Source organism: Papaver somniferum, chromosome 2 (genome assembly GCF_003573695.1).
Source record: "Papaver somniferum cultivar HN1 chromosome 2, ASM357369v1, whole genome shotgun sequence".
Taxonomy (NCBI): domain Eukaryota; kingdom Viridiplantae; phylum Streptophyta; class Magnoliopsida; order Ranunculales; family Papaveraceae; genus Papaver; species Papaver somniferum.
In genome coordinates, this window is record NC_039359.1 from 35657006 (window position 1) to 35672492 (window position 15487).

Consider the following 15487-nt stretch of genomic DNA (forward strand, 5'->3'; position numbering starts at 1 on the left):
TATATAACCAATGATGGATATCTCCCCTCCTTTAAAATGCTAAGTCATATGAGCCCCCACGTCGTACGGTGAGTGTGACACGCCCCTCAAATTAAATTAGATAAAAGCTTTAGGCATCAGTAAACCTGGTGAGGACACTTGGCGGAACTCTATTGGTGAAAGCATTAAAACTTGAATTACACTCTATTTATACCATGTATTTAACTGACCGTTTATAATACTGTTAGCAAAAACGTGGATATACAACACTTATGTGGAGATTTACACCTAACTAATTACTTACACTTAGTTTACAGCAAATACTTAACTGGACGTTACTAACGCCAGTTAGGTAGACAATACTTCCGTCCAAATCCAATTGATGATAATTTAATTCGAATCTCTCAAAAATTGAGAAACAAAGAAAAAGCAGCGGCTGCTGCTATATGATCACCTGAAGCTGCTGTTTTCCAAGAAATTGAGAGATGAAAACAACTCTGGATTTTTCGAAGTGTTTTTTTCCGCTTTTCTTCTCCGGTGAATACAAAATCTACACACCATGAATCAGTAGGGTTATGAGTTTATGATCTTGTTCTCTCCCTTTTATCTTTTCTGATCCCTAATTTTCTTTGTCCTTGGTTCTCATATATAATTGACTAAACTCTTTTATTTTGTTTGTTGCAGAAATTATGAAATCCCTCACTCATTATATTGTAAATTCTCTCATCCACTCAGGCCCTAAAACTATTGTAAGTTTTCTCATAACTTTGTGCAGTATGATTGTCTATCGTACAAACATATGGGTTCAACAAGTAGTTAGCTTTGGTTGATTTGGTAAATGTTCGAGATGGGTTTTGTGAGATTGATGAGTAATATGAGCCGTTGTATGCTTGGGAAGGTTTGTTTTCAATCCAAATCGATGAGCAAGAAACATATGCGACAGAGTTATATCCATCACCAGCTCAGAGAACGAATATCAAGTGTTTGTAATAATGCCTGAACCATCAATTCTTCATCAATAGTTGTTGTTGTAACCAACAGTTGTATTAGGTGTTGCCATGGGTTCTGTGGCTTAGTTCTTGTGGTTGTTCTTGGCAGATTAAGAAGGTTTCCTGGCAATTAATACAACCAAGAACATTAGGTGTGTAATGGACTTGGAATCTGCCAGCAAAGTGGTTTGATTTGTGGTGCGTTTTGGATCATCTCTGGTTGGATATTGCAGGGAAGAGACAAGTGCTGCTATCCAGGTTTATGTGAATGAATATATGGGTTCTGGTGGCTGTGTTGGGGTGTTCGAATTGAAGAAGTTTGGGTTGTATTTCAGCTGACCAAATCAAATTCTCACTGACCTATTGAAGTAGTTCTCTCCCTAAAGGTGCTGGAAGTGGTACAAGTTATAGGGCAAATGATGGTTTTATACTGGAGCTGGTGTGGTCTGCAAGGGTGAATTTGTATACGGCTGTGTTGTTGATTGTGGTATAAGGGTACATGTTAGATTTGATTTCTTACAGTCAAATATTATTAATTGATTTTTAAATTTGTTCTAATTACATAATTTCTTACTTCTTTAGTTACTGCAATGCAATCAGTATTTGGGAAGATATTTTTGAGCCTGTCGAAGCAAAGGAGAAGAGATGTATGTATACAGGTCTTTGCCCCTTTGGTCAATGTCGTAAGCATAATTGGTTACTGGAAGTTTGTCACACCTGCTACTAGAAATTTTTCTGATACTGGTACGATCTTCTACGAATCTCAAGGTGGCTGCTGGAGGCTTATCGACACAGAAGAGGAGGTATTAATCTATCACGAAATGATTCACAAATTTTGGCTGTTAACAGCCTTCCCAGTAGAGGGTTTTGGAGTCTAGGAATGTCATTTGAAATGGGTATTTAACATTTAGTTGGGTATTTAACATTTAGTTGGATTCCCAGTAGATCGCGGATAAAATATCTTTTCTTACATATAGCACAACTCTTTTGTGCATTTCTTTTAACCTGTTCATGGTGGTGCTTTAGAAATTCATCGCAATCTCATATGCAAGCCTTCGATATTCTTTTATATCTCGAAATACATGAAATTGGGGAATCACATTTGCACTCAATGTTACAAAAATGGAGGTATCACTTAGAGATGCAGTTAGAAGGAATTCCAAATGCAGGGACCATGTGAACCCAGCTGATGATTGAATTCAAACTGAAGTTTCTAAAATATTTCATGGTGGTGCTTAAGAAGTTCATCGCAGTCTCATATGCAGGCCTTCGATTTTCTTTTATATCTCAACATACATGGAATTGGGGAATCACATTTGCACTCAATGTTGCAAAAATGGAGGTATCACTTAAAGATACAGTTAGAAGGAATTCCAAGTGCAGGGACCATATGAACCAAACTGATGATTGAATTCAAACTGAAGTTTCTAAAATATTTTCAAGTCCTGATCATTTTATAGGAACTGAAAGTCCTAGCCATGGCAGTGAAGCGGGTATTGGATCTTAGTTCCATAACTTTAATGAGAAAGTTTGTTGCGTAGTTTTTGGATCCTCTACTCATTCACTGAACATCCCGGTGTGAACATCTAAAAATGAATTTGAGAAGTTTATTTTTCTCCAATCCTACTTCATTACTTTGGGTTATAACAGAAAATGATGATGCCTTCGACATACTATACTGCATAACATTATCAGTGGCTTTCTATGAGTGATTCATACATGGATTTCAATGTATGTAGTCTTCTTCCTATTATATATTTGGCCTAACCATTTTTTCTTTGAGTAGAAGATGAAACTTTAGTTCCCATGTTATTTTTGTTTGTTTATTGGGTTCATATGATGTTTGTTTGGTTTTCTGACTTTAGGTTTGTTATGATTTTGCAGTTGGAAGAAAGAATGTGGGTTACAATGCTAGTATGTCTCCACAATGCTAGAAAAAAGATGAAGATCCTGTTAGCTTTGTAAGTTTCTAAATAGTATCTGCTCATAGTGACTTACACAAATTTGTGAACTTAGGAACTTAAGAAGTTTTCTATGCAGATAGTTACAAGAATGCTTGGTAACTATCTGCAAGTTTTGAGTATGTGAGTAAGTTGTATGTAGTTTTTGAGCTGAACTTATACTGACCTAAGTGAGAAGGAACTGAAGTTAGGAAGTTTCTATGTTTTCCCTCGGAATTTGATGATGAAAAAAAAATTTGTACTTAGAAGAATAGATGTTCTCTTTTTATATGAATTGATTGATTAAAATTAAATGTGGTATGAATAGAATGAATATTGATATGAATTGAATGAAGAACTATTGTTGAATGTGGTGGAACGGAATGAATGCAGGTTATTTGTATTTCCGGCACAAAATGTACTGCCGGGAAATATTAGCCTGGTCGAAATTGGTCAGAATTGACTAATTTTGACCAGGTCAATATTGACTGGCAGTAATTTTTTTGTTGTTAAAAAAAATATCGTAACGGCTTGTAGGGGTTAGGACTGTCAGGTTACAAATATTTTGTAACGGGTTTTGTCTGTTACGACTCGCCACGTAGTAACGGTTTCAGACTGTTACAAAAGCCGTTACAACTCAAAATTCGTATCGGCTCCATTGCCGTTACAACAAAATTGTAACACCCCTTTTTGAAACAGGAAACAGCCGTTACAATTTTTTTAGTAACGGCTCAGTTCTGTTTCTAATCGCAGAATTTGGTGTAGTGATACCTTGGGAGGCGAACTTGGACGGTTGAGATCTGCATCTTAGATGGAGGGGTGTCCGTTGATTGGTGCAACCCTTCGTTTTGGCAGTCATCGACACGTAGCGGGGTCGGCATGGCTTTGACATGGAAACGTGGCCAAGCTAGGATTTTGGCATAGTTAGGCGCGGCCAAAAACTAGGGTTTGGCATTAGTTTTGGGCGCGGCCAAAATTAGGGCTTGGCGTTGGGCCAAAGGTTACCACGCGTTAGCTGGCGACCTTGGACGGCTAAGATCTGCTTCTCAGATGGAAGAGTGGTCGTTGATCATTGCAACCCTTCGTTTTGGCAGCCAGCGGCATGTAGCGGGACCGGCATGGCTTTGGCATGGAAACGTGACCAAGCTAGGATTTTGGCATAGTTAGGCGCGGTCAAAAACTAGGGTTTGGCATTAGTTTTGGGTGCGGCCAAAATCAGGGCTTGGCGTTGGGTCAAAGGTTACCACGCGTTAGCTGGCGACCTTGGATGGCTAAGATCTGCGTCTCAGATGGAAGGTGGCGGTTGATTGTTGCAACCCTTCGTTTTGCCATCCAGCGGCATATAGCGAGTCCGGCATGTCTTTGGCATGGAATCGTGGCTGGCATGGTTTGCTATTGGCACGGTGGCGCGACTGGCATGGTTGGCATGCCTTGGCGCGGAGATGTGGATGGCACGACATGCCATTGGCACATGTGGTGCGGGTGGCATGGTTGTCATGCCTTGGTGCGGAGACGTGGCTGGAATGGTTTGCCATTGGCACGGTGGTGTGGCTGGCATGGTTTACCATTGGCACGGTGGTGCAGCTGGCATGGTTGGCATGCCTTGGCGCGGCGGTGCGGCTGGCATGGCTGGCATGCCTTGGCGCGGAGGCGTGGCTGGCATGGTTTGCCATTGGCACGGTGGTGCGGCTGGCATGGTTGGCATGCCTTGGCACAGGGATGTGGCTGGCACGACATGCCATTGGCACGGTGGTACAGATGGCATGGTTGGCATGCCTTGGCGCGGAGACGTGGCTGGCATGGCTTGCCATTGGCACGGTAGTGCGGCCGGCATGGTTGGCATGCCTTGGCGCGGGGACGTGGCTGGCATGGTTTGCCATTGGCACGGTGGTGTGGCTGGCATGGTTGGCATGCCTTGGCGCGGAGACGTGGCTGGCATGGTTTTCCATTAGCACGGTGGCGCGACTGACATGGTTGGCATGCCTTGACGCGGAAATGTGGATGGCACGGCATGCCATTGGCACATGTGTTGCGGCTGGCAATGTTGGCATGCCTTGGCGCGGAGACGTGGTTGGCATGGTTCGCCATTGGCACGGTGGTGTGGCTGGCATGGTTTGCCATTGGCACGGTGGCATGAGAATTAGGGTTTGGCATAGATGATGTCGGTCAATGCTTAGGGTTCTTCCGTGGATCATGACACATGTATATAAAAAAAGGTACCCTGGTAATTCTTACATAGGCATGCTGATTGATTTAATAGATGCGCTAATGGTCATAGTGATGTCATGTCAGATTGCGGTTTTACGATTTTAACCCTAAGCTAAAAACCACCATCAACACTAGTCCAGTTTCGAATACTCTCAAAATTAAATTGTTATACAAAGAACAAATCCAACTTCGTATAGTTGAGACCAAGTTATCTACCCCTAGTTACTTAGTTCCCTGAGTATTCCTGCGCCTACAACCTTCGGGTCAAAGCACGTGAATCCCAAGATAGAAATCACTATCTAGGGTTGCTTTACCAGTGTAAAGTTTTATGTACTCAACTCCTTTTGATCGAATTCTAAACAGTAAAGGAACAAAGTTGCTTAGTAACCACTCTATTCAATTTTTAAGATAAAGATATGTTGAGTCGTTGACAAAGCCTCTTTTGTTTAAACTAGTAAACTCCTTTGTCTAGTTACATCAATACAAATCTTATTACCAAAGTAATTAAATCAAGATTTGCAATCAAGCTAAATAGATCTCAAAGAGAACTACAAAGTGATTTCGATCTTATACAACTAGTTATACAATTCTATCATAGATAAACAAGATCTAGTTGGATTCCAGTAGATCAAGATGTGTGCACGAAAATTACGAGATACGAAAACCAATCAGAAAAATCATTTTGTCTTCAAAATCTTCAATTGTACCAGCACACATAACTTGAATCCACTTATGATCGATCATGCACAGATCGGAGTACGTTAGCAATGGATGATCACAAGTTGTCTTCAAATCTAAAACCAGTTCTGAAGATCTCGTCGATACTTTGATCGAGTAAAATAATAAAATTTACATAGACATACCTCTCCATTTAGACACGGATATTCGTAAACTTTATATTATTGAAAAGCATTAATGAGTACAGACATGAGTATTAAATTATACAAAATTTAGAAATATTACATTGTTTAATGACAAATTTCAACTTTTATGAAACAAATTTTTTAAAATGAATAGCTCAACTCTTATGAAACAGATCGAATAGGATTTAGTCTAACATTTTCCAACCAAGAGTTATTTCTTTTATGAACTATCCGAGCTAGCCAAGAGTAAAACATGCGGAATCAATGTCCACTATTGACTTGACTTTTTGTCAACTAATTTATTCATCGAGGAAAAAAGAAACCACTGGAGAACCACAATCAGATAAGGTGGAGCAAGAAACTTCATCATCCCGAGGATATGAAAATATGCATGAAAAATGGATGAGTTATTTTATTTTTAGGTTTCATTTGATGACATTAACACCAAAAGGTCCTAAAAGTGTCCAGCGTCATGTTTCAGTACAAGTTAAGTGGTTGACTAGTCAATTCATTAGATTATTCTTTTTTAAATATCTTTTTAAAATTCTGATTATTAGAAACAAAATTCACAAAAAGCTTTTCAAAAGATTTCCAATTTCTTTTAAACATCTTATTTTTCTTTTGTTCCAGAAACGCGAGTTCTTCAATTTTTGATAAAATAAAAATAAAATTTCAATACTTCTATTTTGAAATCTGTAATTAAATTAAAAAATTGGATCAATTTTAAAATTTAAACGAGATTGTACGAAATGGTTTTACTATTATGACCTTGACAGGATGGCCATACCGCTATAATCCCATATACAAAATGATCATATTTATGTTATCATCAAAGTTAAGACAGACGAGTCTGATCACTCATATTTAAATAGTTAACTAATTTTATCCAGTTGTCCTTCAACTCTGTCGGTTGATTTAGTACGAAGGTTTGGTTCAGGAATAAGGGTGCATGATTAACGGTAAGGGTTTAGGGTTTAAAGAGAGTTTTTTTTTTGGAAACGATGGTATTGTCTTTTTCAAAAGAGTCAAATCAGATGAAAAATTATCATTTTGTAAAGCGAATTTAAGAGTACGACCATTTTGTAATTTTCGCAAATATTAATAGGTTTTTCTTATGAAATCGAAGCAAGGCAGATAACCAATACCTTAATTTGGTATCTAACATATTTTAGATATCACTGGATGGTACCTGGACTGATGGTTGACTGCTAAGATCTTCCAATTGACTAATATACTTTTTGTTTTATCTATTTTTACCAATAAAATTACCCGATTTTATAAATTTATCCTTAATAAAAAAGAATTCTATACCTCAACCCCTTGAGAAGATCAATTTATTTTATCTTATTTATTTTTCTTTCTTACTCTATTTTTGTTTGTCTAATTTTACTATCATCATTTTGTGAAAAAAATAATTGGTCTTTAATAGATGCAAAACAGTTATACTCCTATGGAGAGAATCGAGAGATTTAAGATCTACTGAGGACTGATATGTTTTATTCAGAAAAAGCATTTCAAAAAATATATTTAATATAATTACCCCGTGTGGCGTTTATTTAATAAATAAGAAAAATTAATTTTAAAAAGTTATATAAAATAAAAAATAATCGATATTTATCTAAGTGTTGTGGTATAAAAGAAGAAGATAAGGGTTTTTATGCCAATAAATTTGTAAAATCGGATATTTTACTAATAAAATATAGAGAAAATAAAAATATATACTGGTCAAACGAAGACTTTAAAAGTCAACAATTAGTCCAGGTATCATCCATTAATATTTGAAATGTTGTGTAACGAAGTCCAAGTATCATCCATTAATAGCCTATTCAAAAATTATCTAATACGATTCTTTTGTAACTAAAAGAAAATAAAATTAGATGTTTTTTTCTCAAAAAAAAAATATTTTTTTAAAATATATAAAATTTATAAAATTCGTAAAGGTTAGTTGATTGAACTTATGCACAACGTGTGATATTTCTATTATATAACGAAAGATGCAGAAAAGAAATAACACAGACACCAGAAATTTTGTTAACGAGGAAACTGCTTATGCAGAAAAATCCCGGGACCTAGTCCAGATTTGAACACCACGCTGTATTAGGCCGCTACAGACACTAGCCTACTCCAAGTTAACTTTAGACTGGAATGTAGTTGATCCCTAACCATTCTCACACTGATCAAGGTACAGTTGCTCCTTAAGTCTCAGAATCCCAGCAGGTTTCTACGCACTTGATTCACTTAGCTGATCTCAGCCACAACTAAGAGTTGCTACGAACCAAAGTCGAAGACTTAATAAACCAGTCTGTCTCACACAGAAAAGTCTATTGAATAGATAAATCTGTCTCCCACGGATAAACCTATGAGTTTTGTTCTGTCTTTTGATAAATCAAGGTGAACAGGAACCAATTGATATACCGGACTTATATTCCCGAAGAAAGTCCTAGAAATATCAATCACCCCACAATAACCTTAATCGTATGGTAGCGAAACAATATATTGTGGAATCACAAACGATGAGACGAAGCTGTTTGTGACTACTTTTTATCTTGCATATCGGAGACTAAATCTCGAGCCAATCTTATATAAGATAGTACTCAATCACGATAGAAAACAACAAAATCAGAACGCGTAACTACAGAGAAAATAGTTGGGTCTGGATTCACAATCCCAATGAAGTCCTCAAGTCGTTAACCTACAGGGTTTTGTGAAAAACTTAAGGTTAAAAGAGAATCGACTCTAGTCGCAACTAGTATCACACATAAGGTGTGGGTATTAGGTTTCCCAGTTGCTAGATTTCTCCTTTATATAGTCTTCAAATCAGGGTTTGCAATCAATGTTACCTTGGTAACAAAGCATTCAACGTTCACCGTAAGATGAAAACCTGATTAGACTCAAGCTAATATCTTTCAACCGTTAGATCGAACTTAGCCTGTTATACACAAATGAAATGTACCTTCATTTATATATGAGTAACCTTCCCTAAACGTGTACACCTTGTTGTCTCAACAATAGTTAACCGAAGTTAGCCATATGAACACTTTCATATCAACCATTTCATCTTAACCATAACTAGTTCAAATGACTCAAATGAAACTAGTTCTTAGAGTTGTTCAATTGTTTATATTCTCATAGAAGTATACAAGACACACTCGAATCAAGTCATGAACATTATAGCCACGGTTTGCAAAAGATTGCATTCTTTATTATGTAAATGTATTGGTTCATGAAAAAACCGATTTTAGAACATTATCCACTCAGGTATGCAAACGGGTACGCATACCTTAGTGACCAGACTAAGTTTGGGTTCGCCAGTATGCAAACGGGTACGCATACCTCCAAACTCGGCAAAAATTACGGACCTGAACCTTACGCCAGTACGCGTACTGGTATGTGTACAAGGTTCCTGGACTTTCTCAAACCAACCAGTATACGTAGGGGTATGCATACTATGGTTCTCGGACATAGATTACATATATGCAAGTACGCATACTATGCTTAACTCCAATTGTTCTAAACTGTCATTTCAACCATTGAAACATTCTCGGAAGACGGGAATAGCTGTCTCACACAAACTATAAGCTTCAAAGCAATTTTCAAGTGATCGAATGATCAATACGAAACATTCTGAGTCTACATCAAATAATTGTGTCACACAAATCATGTAAGATGTTACCAGGCGGTTTTCATATGATCATCTTTTGACTTTCGTCAAGAATATAAGATGAACTTGGTTAAAGCGAAAGCTTATCAACACATATTTCGAGAAATATGTAAGCGAGTTAAACTCATGTAGAAATATCAAATGTGCATAATTGAAGTCTATATAGCTATACGACTTTTTTCTCAAATAGGAGATAGAGTAGATAGACTTTTGAGTGATAGATGAGTTCAAGTCTCCACATACCTTTTGTTGATGAAGTTCCACGAGCTCCCCTTAGTAGTTCTTCGTATTCAATAGATGAACGCCGTGAAGTCTAAGCTCAACTACACTTTCTATCCCAATCCGAGACTTACCTATAAGTAGACTACAAATCAAGACTTATAGTTTTGGCAACTAAACTTGACAAACAAGCTTGAGATAGCAACGATTGCGAGTTCGACCGAGAAGTGCTCTAACACATACCTGTATGCGTACTGGTTGGTTAGTTGAAGTCCGGGAGATATAGTATGTGTAAGGACCCTCAAGTTCGTCAATGTTATTAGATTAGTCAAGAGACATATTAGCCGATAATAACCCGATTAGTTTAACACGAATGTTAATTAATAGAAATTAATCTAATAATAATTTAGATATGAAACTAGTATCGTTAGATAGATCTCGAAAATTTACGTGGAATGGACTACTCGAGTGTGTCATTCGGATACCGGATAAAGAAGATATCTTCAAATATGTATGAAGGGTAAAATCATCATTTTGCGGAAAACGCTATTGATGCAACACAGACACGTTGTGGCTTCCCTTATCAAAGCAAGCGGGTGTCCTAGTAATTTCTTTAACCTTATCTTAGCCAAATGGAGCAGAGAGAATCATTTTTTCTTATTCTTCTTCTTCTTTCTTCTTCTTTTCTTCCTCTCGTTTCTTTCTTTTTCTCTTCTTCCTGTTCGTCGCCTGCGAGAGAGTTGAGAGTGGTGGGTGAGAATTAATTGATGGAATTCAGGTAGTGATGTTGTGTAGATGATACAAGGGACGTTGGAGATGTGAATCATGACGAAGAACAGTTAGGTTGAATCTCGGAGTATCAAAATTAGGGTTATAAAGTTGATTTAGGTTCTGAAGATTTAAGAGATGAAATTAGATCTATGGTTGGACGAAGAATCATGGGTTTAGGTTCAATTGAAGTTCTGAACTTGTCTTGTAGATGAACTGATAATTAGGGTTCTTGAATCTGGTTTCGAGATTTGATTGAAGATAAATTAAGAAGATGAATTTAGAGTCGCGGGTGAATGATTGAAGATGGGTATTGATGGATTAAACGAATTAGAGTTATGGTTGATGTTAAACAGATAATATTGGGCTATTCCGTGAAGCATCGATGAATTATGGTTTCTTCCAATCTGAGGTTTAAATTCATGATGAACCAAGAGAAACTGGAGGAGGATGTTAGTTGGGTTGTTGTGAAGTGAAATAGAAAGTGAAGATGGTAAGGAGTTGGTTGAATATTAGAGTTTTGCAGAGATGTTTGAAGTGGATTTGGTTAAGTTTGGCGAACTGGTAATGCAAGGATGTGATGTAGCAAGTGCTGTTGATGCTGTGATGGAGCTGCAGGTGGTGGTTCTCTATAATGAATGAAGTTCATGGTTTAGGTGAAGCCGAATTTAGGTAATTTCTCTTCTGATTTGATTAGTGAAGTTATTTACTGATTGAGTATTTGTGGTTGATTCAAGTTGTTGCTGAGATTGAGTTCGTATGAGTATGGTGGTGGTGTTAATCGTCTGTGTTGAATTGAACTAGTGGTGATGTTGTGTTGTGGCTGAGTTATGGTGATGTTTGATCTAAATTAAATGGAAGTATAACTGCATATTATTAGTGGTGTGAACTGGTGTGCACAAGAAGCTTCAGATGGTTGAGCTAAAAGATGCAGTGAGTTTGTTGTGTTGTGAAGAAACTGAAGAAGGGGTTGAGGTTAAGGGATGCTGATAAGAGACTGGTGCTAAGAAGACAGAACCATTGCAAGACTCAAGAATTGGTTATGGTGTTGGATGGACCTGAAAGGAACTGTTGTATGTGGTTTTGTGATGAAGTGATGTTGCTTTTGACATTTGAGAAGATATGCTCTGGTTGAATGTTAGTGTTCCCTGTGATGGTTCAGGGAATGTTGAGAGTGGAAGTGATGTTTGAACTGAGTTGGTAGAATGAAGAAAAGTTAGATTGTTGATTATAGAGTTGTAGATAGTGATTCCTGTGAAAGGATTGGAAATGCTGTTATTGTTTTTATAAGTTGGTTTTGAAGTTTGTTTTTAAATGAATTAAATGATGTTTGTGTTTAAACTGTTCGAATTGAAGTAAGATGAGGAGAGTTATGCTTAGTTGGTGTAAGGTGTTGGTGATACACCATGATGGTGTATTAGTGTTTTTGGCCTGAGCAACGGCTCTGGCCTGTGTAAAAGCTTTATCCTTAAACCTTGTTGTTCAGTCATATGTCTGACTGATTCAATGTGTCTGATTTAGTAAATCTGACTGAGTTAACTCAGTGACCATACCTGACCAAACTCGACTCAGTGAACCTTGACTGAGTTGGTTTCTTTGACCATTGACCCTGGACCTTGACTCTGTTGACTGATGTTTACTGTTAGTTGAACCTTGACCATCAGTCTGACCGTTAGAGACCGTCAGCTGACCAGTTGGACCAGGCCTTTGATTAATGGGCCTGGTTAGAGAATTTGGGCTTAAGACGAGTTATCTTTTGTCGATGAGTTAGACCACTTGTAGTCTGAATTAGTCTTTGGGCTTCTTCTACAAAGTTGTAAATATCCACTAGACTTAGTTATTGGATTTTAGAACCATAAGTGGGCTTAGAATCTTTAGATAAAATTGTATGATTCTTGTGTGAGCCATTTTGGCTAGATTCTTAGACTTCTTGTGTGATTAACAGTTAGTCTATATTAACAACGATCGATTCAAAGAATGAACCAGTGGATCGTCGATATCGAGGTAGGCGTGGCTTGTCATCAAAAGAGGTGGGAATACTTTAACTCTTTCGTAACCATTGTTGTTGTTTCTTTTATAAAAGTCTTTGTTTAACAAACTCATGCATTTCCTGATTGTGTATTCCATGCATTGTTTATTTTAAATTCCAAAAATACTGTTGATTCTTTTAATCTTTCCATTGATTGGAAAGGAATTGTAATGCTTTGTTTGTCTTTATGATTTTCTTTGGGAAATGAGAATTTCCAACTATGGTATATCGGATACGCTCCTTCGTTATTTTACTTTTGTGATTTATTCGGTGTGGAATTGGCATCAATATTACGGATGTGTACATTCACTCACAGACTATCTCGGTGGTAATGGCCATCAATATTACGATGTGGAAATGTCACCACAAAAAGTTATCCGGTGTGTAAATTTCACCGCAGAAACTAAAGAAGGAGTTTAGGTCCATATACATGATTGTTTATTTTAGTGGTTTGGTTGTCTTAATGTTTGGGAAAACATGTATTGTTTTCCAAATCATGCCAATGATTACTTAAAAGTTAAATGTTATTCCTATGGGGAACCCCTTTTAGAGATGATGTGCTCACCCATTCCCACTTTCAGTTTCATAGACAGATCAGAGTTGCGCAGCGGAAGCTTCGAGGAGTTGACTTCGTTAATTAATTAACTTTTGCTATATTTATTATGTTTGAAAACCAAATGACTATTGTATATGTATCATTTGAGAGGAGTTCTTGTATATATTTCAGAGAGGGGCTAGTCTTGGGTTAAGTTTTGTAGCAGATTTCTTAATTGAATGTTTAAGTAAATGATTTAGATTCCCAGTGCCTCTTTATTTAGTTAATATCTTGGATTAGTCAGCTGCTAGCTTTGGGGGCGCTACAGTGTTGGTATCAGAGCTCACTATTAGATCTTACATGGAAAAAGATTGGAATAGCCAGTGTCACTTAGTGAAATAAATTAGTTTAGCACTGGGTTGGGTTGTGAGATAAATCTTAATCAGTAAAAGCTATGAATAATTAAAAGATTTATTTGATTGATTTGTTTGTTTGATTGATTGTTTGTGTAGGTAATGAAGTAAAAATTATAGGGTACACCAGTAACTTTAGCTAATAAGGATTTGAGAGTAATTAATCTAAAAAGTATGAACACGTAAACAATCTAATACTATAATAATAGTGAGATTAGTACTATTGATAGAACTTGTGAATCACATGGAAATTTATTGAACACATTGACTTATGAAGAGTAAACAAACTATAATTACATAAATGTTAATAATATATTTGGGACTATATAATATTTCTAAGACTAGTTAGAATCATAATTCGACCATCAGAGTTAATAACAAAAATATTATAATAGTAATTATAGATGATAACAAAAGTAATATTAATTTTAATAAAGTAATGTTAGCATTTATCAATTAGTGTTATATTAAACTTAGTTTAACTAAAATTTCAATAAGGATATATTATAAATTCTGTGTAGACTCAAATTTAAATTATATTAAATTACCAACACCAACATTTAACGAGATATAGTATATGGACTCAATATGAATAAGTAAAATCTACCATATCAACCCTTACGTGAATGTAAAATTGTATTTAGAAGATTAATACTTAGTATACCAACTGGACTATCAACTTAAGAATAATGAGAATGATAATACAATTGATAATAGTGTTCGAGTAATTAGATTAATAAAAAATCTATAGTAAATAATATTTAGAAAAACTTATATTTTTTATTACACTAAAGTTAAAATTATCGATACCGAATATTATAAATTGACGTGAATCAAATTTGGACTACTTATATTGGTAAAATAAACAAATAAATAAATTTTTTGATGATTAAATCGTTTAAAATGCTATATGATTTATGAAGTAAAATTTTTAAGATAAATTAGTTACGCTTAAATTTAAAGATTAGTTAGTCATAATATGTTAGAAATTAATTAATCTAGCACTGGAAAATAGTAAAGGTTGTGTTTTCTCTGTTCGTAGGAAGACATTGTTGGGATTGGCCAACTTTGACAGGCAACTACATTCACAGATGACTGATCATAGAAGTATAATTTAGTTCTTTTAGAAAACTGATAAGATCACTTGGGAACCCTTGTAATTAGAGACATGTACTTATAAAATAGAAAGTAGTATAAGGAGCTTAGAGACTAAAACTTATAATTTCCATTATATAAATTAGTATAAAAAATTTAGACTTCTTTTTTTGATAGAACTTAAATCAGCATAGTTGAACCTAGAAGCATAAATTTTAGTTGTCGAAAGCCATATAGGTTTGTGCTCTGTTCTTGTTGTTTGCGCTTAGACAAGAGATAGGATTATTCTTTAAGGTTGGGAGTTTGGAGACCAGAAGGGTGATTCGATTTTCGAGGACGAAAATGAATAAGGTGGGGAGAATATAAGTACCCTCAAGTTCGTCAACGCTGTTAGACTAGTCAAGAGACATATTAGCCGATAATAACCCGATTAGTTTAACATGAACGTTAATTAATAGAAATTAATCTAACAACGATTTAGATATGAAACTAGTATCATTAGAGCAACCACAGTCACGGCCAAATTTGGGGACTAAACTCAAATTTGGTCTCAAAATATGCCGCAACGGAAGGGACCAAACCCAAATTTGATCGCCAAAATTAGGGTTTGAGACCAAATGTGGTCGTTAACCCAGACTAAACGAAATATAGTGGGACGGAAGTATTAATAGCGTATGAAAGCAGACGAGATTTTATTGACCATATGAAATCAGACGGAAGTATAATTAACGTATGAATCAGGCGCATCTATAAACTCCGCCTAACCAAACGCATGTAATACATACGCC

The 15487-nt window shown here is 36.2% G+C and overlaps 1 long non-coding RNA gene across 2 annotated transcripts; it reads left to right on the forward strand.

Moving 5' to 3' along the window:
• Positions 1 to 408: 408 nt before the first annotated feature.
• LOC113347362 lies at positions 409 to 3150 on the forward strand. 2 transcript variants are annotated; one of them, XR_003358932.1, is made up of 4 exons: positions 409 to 546; positions 664 to 1463; positions 1551 to 2699; positions 2853 to 3150. It is a non-coding gene; the product is annotated as an uncharacterized LOC113347362 (long non-coding RNA). The 2 variants fall into 2 exon arrangements; XR_003358931.1 differs by having other exon boundaries at positions 664 to 2699.
• The last annotated feature ends 12337 nt before the right edge of the window (positions 3151 to 15487 follow it).